Source organism: Bidens hawaiensis, unplaced genomic scaffold, assembly GCF_021521415.1.
Source record: "Bidens hawaiensis isolate Kalapana, Puna unplaced genomic scaffold, B.hawaiensis_p1.1 tig00020412_1, whole genome shotgun sequence".
NCBI classification, from domain to species: Eukaryota; Viridiplantae; Streptophyta; class Magnoliopsida; order Asterales; family Asteraceae; genus Bidens; species Bidens hawaiensis.
The window spans coordinates 340,005-349,700 of record NW_027493106.1 but is presented as its reverse complement, the minus strand read 5'-3'; the positions used below and the strand labels follow the sequence as shown (position 1 = coordinate 349,700).

General features: G+C 33.5%; 1 pseudogene across 1 annotated transcript; it reads right to left on the bottom strand.

Moving 5' to 3' along the window:
- Positions 1-2,119: 2,119 nt before the first annotated feature.
- On the bottom strand, positions 2,120-4,292 carry LOC143560575 (protochlorophyllide-dependent translocon component 52, chloroplastic-like; annotated as a pseudogene). The gene is made up of 7 exons (XR_013140144.1): positions 3,793-4,292; positions 3,519-3,706; positions 3,355-3,441; positions 3,106-3,271; positions 2,693-2,890; positions 2,439-2,620; positions 2,120-2,375 (listed from the first exon to the last, which is right to left on the bottom strand). The product of XR_013140144.1 is annotated as a protochlorophyllide-dependent translocon component 52, chloroplastic-like (transcript).
- Positions 4,293-9,696: the final 5,404 nt, after the last annotated feature.

The following is a 9,696-nucleotide window of genomic DNA, read 5'->3' as shown; positions in this document are numbered from 1 at the left end:
ATAATATCTTTTTTTAAATAAAATAGGATATTAATTTTTAGTATATCCCTATTTATAGGATTTTCATATCAAATATTTTATGAGATTAGTTTTTAATATAATGAGATGTTATAACCCCTTTAAGAGCTATCTGGGTTTGGTGAGACCTTTACCCGTGAATTCGGGTCAAATGCGTAAGAAAACTTCATTTACACATAAAGCAATCTGATGGCTTGAAAGAATGGTTGTTTTACATTTTTTTCGTTTTTTAATATTTATTTTTTGGATTTTAATTTTCTTTATTGTAAAAAAGTTAATAATATACTTAGAGTTTGATGATAAAAGGGTTTCATAAATAAATGATATGTTATAACCCGTTTAAAAGCTATTTAGATTTGGTGACCCATGACCCGCTTATGTTTTTTACTATAAAATTGTTTATTAATTATAAATAATATTTTTTTCTTTTTAAATTGGATATTAAATTTTAGTATATCCCTATTTTATAGGATTTTCATATCAGATAATTGGTAAGATTAATTTTTAATTTAATAAAATGTTATAACTCGTTTAAGAGCTATCTGGTTTTGGTAAGACCCATACCCATGAAATTGGGTTAAATCAATGAGATGTCTCCATTTAAAAATCAAGCAATTTGGTGACTTCCATAAAAGGGGGAAGGGACCACATCCCGACACGTAGGATTTTAGGGTTTCGTTTATATATATCATAGATAGATTATAGTAAAGTTTGTTTAAGTTATTTCGGTTTTATTCCTTTAAAAGTTTCCGGACAAATACACGTGTATTTACACTACTAACCAAAACCAACGGTGACAGGGACCCGGGTCCCTATATAAGTTTCGCCCCCCATACTTTTGTGTCAGCCCAATCTAGAGTGATGTAAAATTATTAGCAGGGACACTATTTTTTTGTATTTTTACATAACAATATGATACTAATATTATAGATAAAAAACGTTTGTTATTATGGTGAAATTTTTTAAAAAAAATAATGTTGCATGAAAAGTTATAGACGTTTTAAAATGGTGGGGAAATTGACATGTGTCTTGCATGTAGAAAGTGAAAGTCAACAAAAGTGGGTTATTACCTTTATGCCATTTTCATCAATTTATTTTCTTAAATTAATCTACATCATTCAAATATAAGATCAATGTATAGAATCCTTCTCACCCTTTTTATTTTTGTTTTTCTTTGTATTTTAATTTTACCCTATGTCATTATAGTATTATAATACATGAATTGATCATCATCATCATCATCGTACTCAGTATATCCCGCCAATAGCAAAGCTATGGTAGGGTCTGAGGAGGGTAAGATGTAGACAACCTTACCTCTACCCCATAGGGATAGAGAGGCTGCTTCCGGTGAGACCCCCGGCTCGATAGTAGTTTTGCATCAAGCCTTGGACATAAGGCACATAACACTCAATCATCGGGACACCGGCTGATCGGTGCATGTACACTTGTCTTTCGGCTATCAACGCCACCACATGATGCCTGATTAACCTTCCGCCACTTTTAACGTTATTTTCACGAGATTAGTAAAATAACGTCAAAATTAGTGCAATTTCACTTTTGCCCACCCGTGGGTTCACACATATATACATTATATGCGCGCACCGCAAGCAGGGCGTCTAATACATGAATTGATGGATAACCTTAAGCTTTACCAAAAATATTTTTTCAAATTGCTTTTATATTAACAGTATAATGGTATAGGTACCTGTTCACGGTCAAATAAGAGGATCATAAACTTCATTGCCCGTCGCATAATTGTGAATTAACGACGTGATAAACCGTCAGATATCTTTGTTTAGCTAGGTTCGTTTATATTTTTGAACTGTCCGTTTAGAATTTAAACAAACAAACATAAACAAATTTTTTAACCAAACGAACATGAACACAAATATTTGTTTGATAAGTGTTAGTGTTCATGGTTGTTTACAAGCCTAAGTGTTGTGATCTTCAAATGGGCAATAAAGTGACTGAAAGAACTCAACATTTTATTGATTTGAATACAAACAACGCGTACGTACATAAACTAAGTACAAAACAACATAAAATAGGAGATAATAGCAAATCACAAACTTCATTGGAGACAATAATGCATGAAAAAAACTTATTTAAAGGCGTGATTATAGTCATGAAAATGAAAGTTTTTGTAAATGAAACTTGACAACTGTTTTGATCCAACAAGACACATAATTGCAGCAACTGCGAGCATATTTCTTGCCGCAACTGATAGCATCCCTTGTTTGGTTGCAGCCATAATAGCCACTGAAGCAACTGAAAATACCTGAAGAGATTTCTGAAGTGCATTAAGACTTTTATACGCACCGCTGCATGTGCTGCAGTTCACCACATGACTCCAGTACCTAAACAAACAAAGCATTAATACGCAAATAAGCCTTAATGCGGTTCGTATTCATTTAAACAACCTGTCCATGAGTTTCTCTCTAGGAGGCAGTGGTGGAAGAGATCCATTGGTTCCCCAATCAATTTGACCGCCTACATATTTATTTAGCCACGTTCGGAATAACGCCACCATAGTATCTGCTTTGGCTGGCACAAAACAGGTTTTGTGCCAATTTGAAGGACCTGCTTCCATCAATTTCTCCTCCTAAAAGTTGCATAGTATTTAGAAATTTGAAGATCACAATTCGAATCACAATAACGGTTGGGATTGTATTACCTGAACTCGAATAAGATACAAATCCGAATCAATGACCAAATTCTGTACAATATGGTGCATCCATCTTGAAACAAATGGATCTATCCAAAGACTAAAGTTTCTAGGGCTAATATTTATCAATCTGCTATTGCCCGGGCTCACCGGAGTACAAAAAAAGATAAAGAGCTGCTTTTGAGGTGGCTTTTGTGTTACGTTTCCCTGAATCAAACAAATTGAAATAATGAAGTACCAATTTTGACATTATATTTTTACACAAGTATGCGATATGATCCTAAACGCTAAATAGGTCATGCTCGTGCCAGTCCTGCTGAATCACGTGTCATGTTAGGTTCATATGTCTAACATAATTTTTGGGCTAACATGAAACACCACCCATGTAAGACTGCTGTTACATACAAAAGTTATGTGCATACCTGTGTGTCATTTATACTTTCCTTGATTGTAAGACTCCCTTGTACCAGACAAGGAGAAACAAAGATCCATTTACGACCTTGTTGCTCGGTTGCACTAAAACCATTTTTATCTATTTTATGTATGTTTATATCAATAGGTGTGCCCCCTTCTCGATCAAGCTTAACAGTGCAGGAAACGTGTGTTAGACGGGTGAATATTATGCATAAAGACAGGAGAAAATGAGATATATTTAATTGCAGAACACTTATCTGGGCTGTGGTGCGACACTCATTATCCCAAGGTGTGAATATGGAACATGAGAAGGGTCCAAGAGATTTTCAACCAGAACTTCATATCTATAATAATAATAATAATTATCAAAACCCATGAATTTTTAAAATGATTTTGTAGATGGTGCTATCTATGTTCATACCCATATGGTATATCTCTGGTGAACATTTGATTAAAAAAAGAAGGATCGTCAAGTTCAGGGACGTATGGTGGTTTCTTGTTGGACAGGATATCTTTGTATTGTGGATCAGTGTTGGGCCAAAACCAAACAATCCCGTTTTGCACGGTGCTTGGATAAACGGCAACACATGCCTTTGGGGAAGAATGAACCTATATATAATTTGCAGTTAGTACAATTATAAACTTATTGGAAAGAATATCACAAATGATCGATCTAATCTAGGTTACCGAAGGACCATAAAGGGAGCTTGGGGAATCAATTTGCAGTCACCGGAGCCACCAAAGCACCAGCCTGGTACACACACTGCAGCCGACCCCATTGATCGATTCTTCCTTCAGAAAGTGGAGCCAAACGGTGTGGACAACGATCATCGAACACTCTCCATGCATTCTCATTCTTATCCCACCACACCACAACATCTAGACCCAGCGCCTTAATTCCACGGGGAGCCCTCTTGTCCAAATCACACACAGGCATGAGTGCATACCAGTGAGAAAACCAGTCAAACTTGTCATCTTGATCATGGCTTGACATTTTTTCCTCGGCAGATGGAGAAATGGCAGTAAACTTAGTGGATTTGGATTCTGGAAATTGGGTTAGGTTGAGTAAGGGCGGTTTCGTTAATTTCGGAGAAAATGGAAGACTTAAAATGGGTTTGGGCAACTGGGATTTGATAAGTGAAGGTAGGCCAACAGTTGTTAGAGCTTCCATGGCGGAGGATTGAGTTTGGGATTTGCCTTATTGCTTATATTATATATACAAGCATGCATGGGAGTGATTGTCTTTAATTACACTGAATCAGCATTATTGGCAATGCCTTCATATTTGTTACTTTCTTGGAGCATTATTTGTATAACAACAATATCTTAATTATATACTAAGCCTAAAATTTATTTTAACCGAAATAAACTAATAGAGGTGTGGCGAAGTGTTGAGCCAACAACAGTGAAGACTCACACCATCCCACAACCCTTTTAACTAGATTTTTCTCTATGGTATACTTTTACAATAACATAATTGACTTTACCTTTTTCTCTAACTAAAATTTAATTTTTTCATTTATAATATATGCATAAGACAATTTTTTAATTAAAATAGAATAATATGAACGGAAATATCCGTCCTAGGTATAACAACTAATATCCATCACTAAGCCGTCAAGCCTGTCGCTAAACCAACAATATTGTCATTGCAATAGTTGATACAGTTGTCGGCAATCATGCACTACGTTATCCCTTAATAATATCAATTGCTAATCCGTTGAAAATCGAACAATCTATTCACCTCGATGATTTCCAACTAAGTATCACTGACAAATTAAATTACCTCAAGTACCCACGCTTCACAATTAATTTTTGTTGGGTCTATAAAAGAATACAATAATAATTGACAAAAGTTAACATCCAGGGTGTTTTAACTTTTAAGCAATTTTTAGACAATCTAGCCAAGTCAATACCTAATGCATAAAAATATATATCTTATTGAGTAATAATTGCAAAAAATTTGAATAGGTGGTTGTTATTATATTACATGAATGGTAAGTTTTACCAAAACTACTGTCCCAAATTGCTTATTTATTAATAGCATAATGGTAATTCGTCATTTGTGGTTTAGTGGGGGCTTCAGTGATTCAGTGGAGATACTCAACTTTAATTCATACTTGTGTTTTTTTATGGATTATGATAATTGAGGATTTGAGGCAAACCTTGTGCAAGGTTGTTGGTTCGAATCCTGAGCTTACTCGGATTTTGGTCTCGCCGTATGTTACGCGAAAAAGTTCTGCTCTTTGTTCATTTCATTACCATGTCCATTCTATTCCCTCATATATTTCATTACTTCATGCCAAACATACCGTTAAGCTTAGAAAAGAAAATATTATGAATACAGTTAATACTTAAAAACTATATTTAGAAAATATAAACGTGTATCAAAAAATAATCTACCTATTCTAATAAAGTAAAATAAATGTGGACACTTGTCATGTTTTGGTTAATTCTTACAATTTTTTTCCCTCAAAAACTATTATGCCCTAATATATGTAATAAATCAATAATTATTCACTTTCCTTTTACACTATATTTATATAATATCTATATATTTTTATAAATATAAATATTAACATATTATTTTACTATATATTTCAAAATACTTGGTGAATTCCAAAAATCAACAACAAATCATGTTTCTCAAATGAAAATTGTTTCGGGTTTTTTATGGAAGTTAAATTTGATTTTATGGGTCAAAAGTTGGTAAATAAATTGTTTGGTACAAGTTAACTACATTTAGGTCAAAATTTGTTACGGATCAAAAATAAAAATTTTGAGTATTTTTAAAAGTTTGAGAATGCAAAATAGATTTATCGTCAAATTTGTTATGGGTTCAAAATGTTGACTTTAAAATGTCAAAAGTATGATAGTTAGAATTTTAAACATGATTCGGGTTTCAAGTTTATTTTTAATGGCATTTTTTGAAATAATCAAAAGGTTCGGGATTTGGCAAGTTGACTATTTTTCCCTCAGCTATTAAAATTTAAGAAAATATTGCGAACACTTTCGACTTGTCATCTCCATGCCTATCAATGCTTCTAACTTTTATCAAATTTGAAATATTTATGTTAACATTAATTTTTCCTTCAATGGTGATCAGAACGTTGTATGAGAAGCATGTCATGTAAAAGTATGCTCAAATGAAACAAAATATTCACAAAATTGAATGGGTTAACATGTTGTTTTTTATGTTGTCGTTATAACAAAGTCGATAAGCCCTCTAAAACTTATCAAAAAATTTTTTATGGTGTAGCTTAGATAAACATAGTTATTGAAAAACATCCATTGCTATAATTTAATATCATACTTTCCTTTAATGGGTGGTAAATTGATAAATAAATCAATAAAGGTAACGCATCTTTTGTATTTAGGCTGAGTGATTAGAACTACTACCATATGAAAATTTATTTTTGAAATTGGTTCATAACCAAAATTCTTTTAATTATACATATATGACACCAAGAATGAATTTTTCAATAGAAAGAAGCATTCTCGGATATGATTTTGCACATATATTTTTTTTATTAGGTTCATTTAAAAAAAACATTTTGTGATATAAATAAAATTAATTTATGTACACATTGTATAGATACAAGCATAAATGTAATACATTTTTTTTCATATACGCCATGAAATTATTTGTTTTACTTATAATTTTATAATTTAAATTATCCCGTGTGTAATACGGGCTCTAAAACTAGTAAATTAATAAAAAAGACCCTCCGGCCCTTAAATAGCTTAAACAAGTCAACGAGAAACATATTTATATGCATTTTGTAACCAAAATTTCATAAATATGATTTTTCATAGGAAGATCTCACATCATGCCAAGTTTCCCTAAAACAGTAATCGGCGTGGACATTTGGGGAACAATTTTCTTAGAAATCTATAGTCGAAAGATCCTCAGATTCCCCGATAACCAACACGCATAAATGGGATTTTGAACAAGCTATGGTTTGCTAATTCACTATTGAATTCTCTTTTGCAAAATCGAAGATTGGTACGAACCGGATTCGGTATGTAACTTTACACAATGGTTTTTAAATTACGAGTAAATAAGAGCATTTATGTGGAGCATATATCCATTTTTTCTATATTATATAGAGAAATGAATAGTGAAAACAACTAAGAGTATTCTCATCCAACCCTTTATATTATGTGAGAGGTGTTTCTATAATTTAGAGAGTGATTCAGGGTGTTGTGAGTGAAGAGTTTTTATATTTTAGAAAAAGTAGTGATTTTTCTGTATATTTGAAAAGTTACTGTTCATCCCCTATAATTTTTTAATATATTTTGAAAGTGGTTGTGAGTGAAGGAAAGAGAAAAGATAATGATAAAAGGTATAAAAAGTATTATTTAATTGAAATAGAAAGAGAAAATAAAGTGAGTTTTAGTGTAATTTTTGGTTTGGAGATAGAGGTAGGATGAGAATGCTCTAAAACAACAATGCATTAGATTCTCTATAATAAGAAGAATTTTTAGAAAATTATATATCTCTATATTTACATGTTCATATTCAATTCTCTATATTTTGTTCTAAGTGTATAAACAAAATAAATGTTTGTAATTAGGATAGAGATAGAGATAGTTGTTGGAATTATGGACCGGTTCGGGTAAGTCAATACGGCCAACCGGGTTATGACCCGTGAGAGTTACACCGTGAGGTAACGAACCATTAACCCGCTTAAGTTAGTTAACCGGGTTAGACACTTTAACGAGATAAAATTACATGGAACGGACTTTGGAGCAAGACATGGACTTATTGGCCTATTGGGTTTATAACTAATTAGATTAGTTAAACCTAATTAAGGGGTATATAAATATATAATATTTACATAACCTAAACCTGATTAATCCAAGACAAGTCCATCTCATCTCTTTCTCCATCCTAGCCGCCGGCCAACTACACCACCGCTGTTGCTTCATCGCCGGCGCTGCTCAACCCGCCGCCGCCTGTCCGCTGTGTGTCCACCGCCGCCAACCGTCGCTGACCAAGTAGCAAGCCGCCGTTGACCAGCCGCGACTCCAGCTGCTGCCGCACACCACCGCCGCTGTCGGGTTGCCGTCATGCACCGCCACCGTTGGTCGTTGATCTCGTTGTGTCACCTAGCTCAGTTCGTTAGCTTTCTTTGTCTCAACCGGTTATTTATTGACCGAGGTAAACTTAAATATATCGTTAGTTTATAATTATATATTTAGTGTTTGACTCGTACTCGTATTGTCTGTAACCGGATCCTGTCGGGTTTAGTTTTCGGTGCTGATTAATTATATATTCCGCTGCGTATAACTATAATTAATAAGATTAATTATTATTAACCACGTTTATTGAACCGGTTTTAATAAACAAAATTTTAACTGATCACCACTCAATCCCAACAGTGGTATCAGAGCCTTGGTTACAACATACGAGTCGAATCCGGTATTTTCACCGGTTCTACATCATAAACTTCAAGGTAGTTGACGTTTTTGATCTAGATAAAATATTAGGGCAATTTTAGTTTGATCAAAATTTTATTTATTTTATTTAACCAAAATATATGCCCGACTTATTTTTCGTTGAATATGTAAATCTGGCCCGACCTTATTTGTTTGGTTGAATGATTTTTATTTTGGCCATATGGACGGTTCAAAAGTTGTATTTAGTTTTTGGTTTTATTGTATGGTTTTTGGCCACCTTGATGGTTCAAAATTGTAATAGATAGGGTTTAATTTTGCATTACTTGTATTAGTGTAATTTTATAATGAAGAAGACCCGAAGGAAACCCGAGGACGAGCTCATGTAGTTCTTGAAGTCAGTGGGAGTTAACAAAGATGACGGGATGCACCAAGAGTCCATCCTTGTGGTTGTTTTGTGTTGTGACCCCTTGACCCGATTGATCTTACTAATAGGCTCTAGCAAGATCAATCACTATCCTTGGCCATTTAAGATTTACATATTCTGTTTGCTATTTTGGTTGCTTGTTTGTTTATAATAGGTTATAATACCACCAACCTAATACCAAATATATTAAAATAAATTAACCAATCATGTTTTGCAAAATTAAACTAAATTTAATTTTCCATAACTAATAACTTAATAGGTAAAACTATTAACTTAAAATTGGTTGGTATTATCGCAACAAACTTAGTTTTAATAGGTTATTTAAAACTAAGTGTCCTGAGAGATGAAAGGGTTCATCAAGTTGTCTCGATCAATAAAGTAAAACTGGACTTTTACTCTATTCGGTAATATTTAAAATTAATTTCAATTTAAATCAATAGTCTATGCCATCCTACTATAAGTCACACTTGAGGCATACTGCGAAACTTCAAGTGTTTGGAGCTACAGCACCGCACTTGATTTCTAGCATATCCCTGCAAGGTGAAAGAGTTTCGTTGACACATCCGGCTCTTTCACAAGTGACTATACTAGGGCGACTATTACTTTACTCTCTTGTTACGTGCTATAGCTGTCTGGAGACTAAGATGGGCATAGATGAGCCTAAACTTATCTACTTAGGCAAATGTTGTCTTAATAGGCCTCATAAACAAGAGTTGTGCTCTATTTACAATTGGCAATCGTTGTCTGTCTGCCTAACCACTTGCTAATGTTG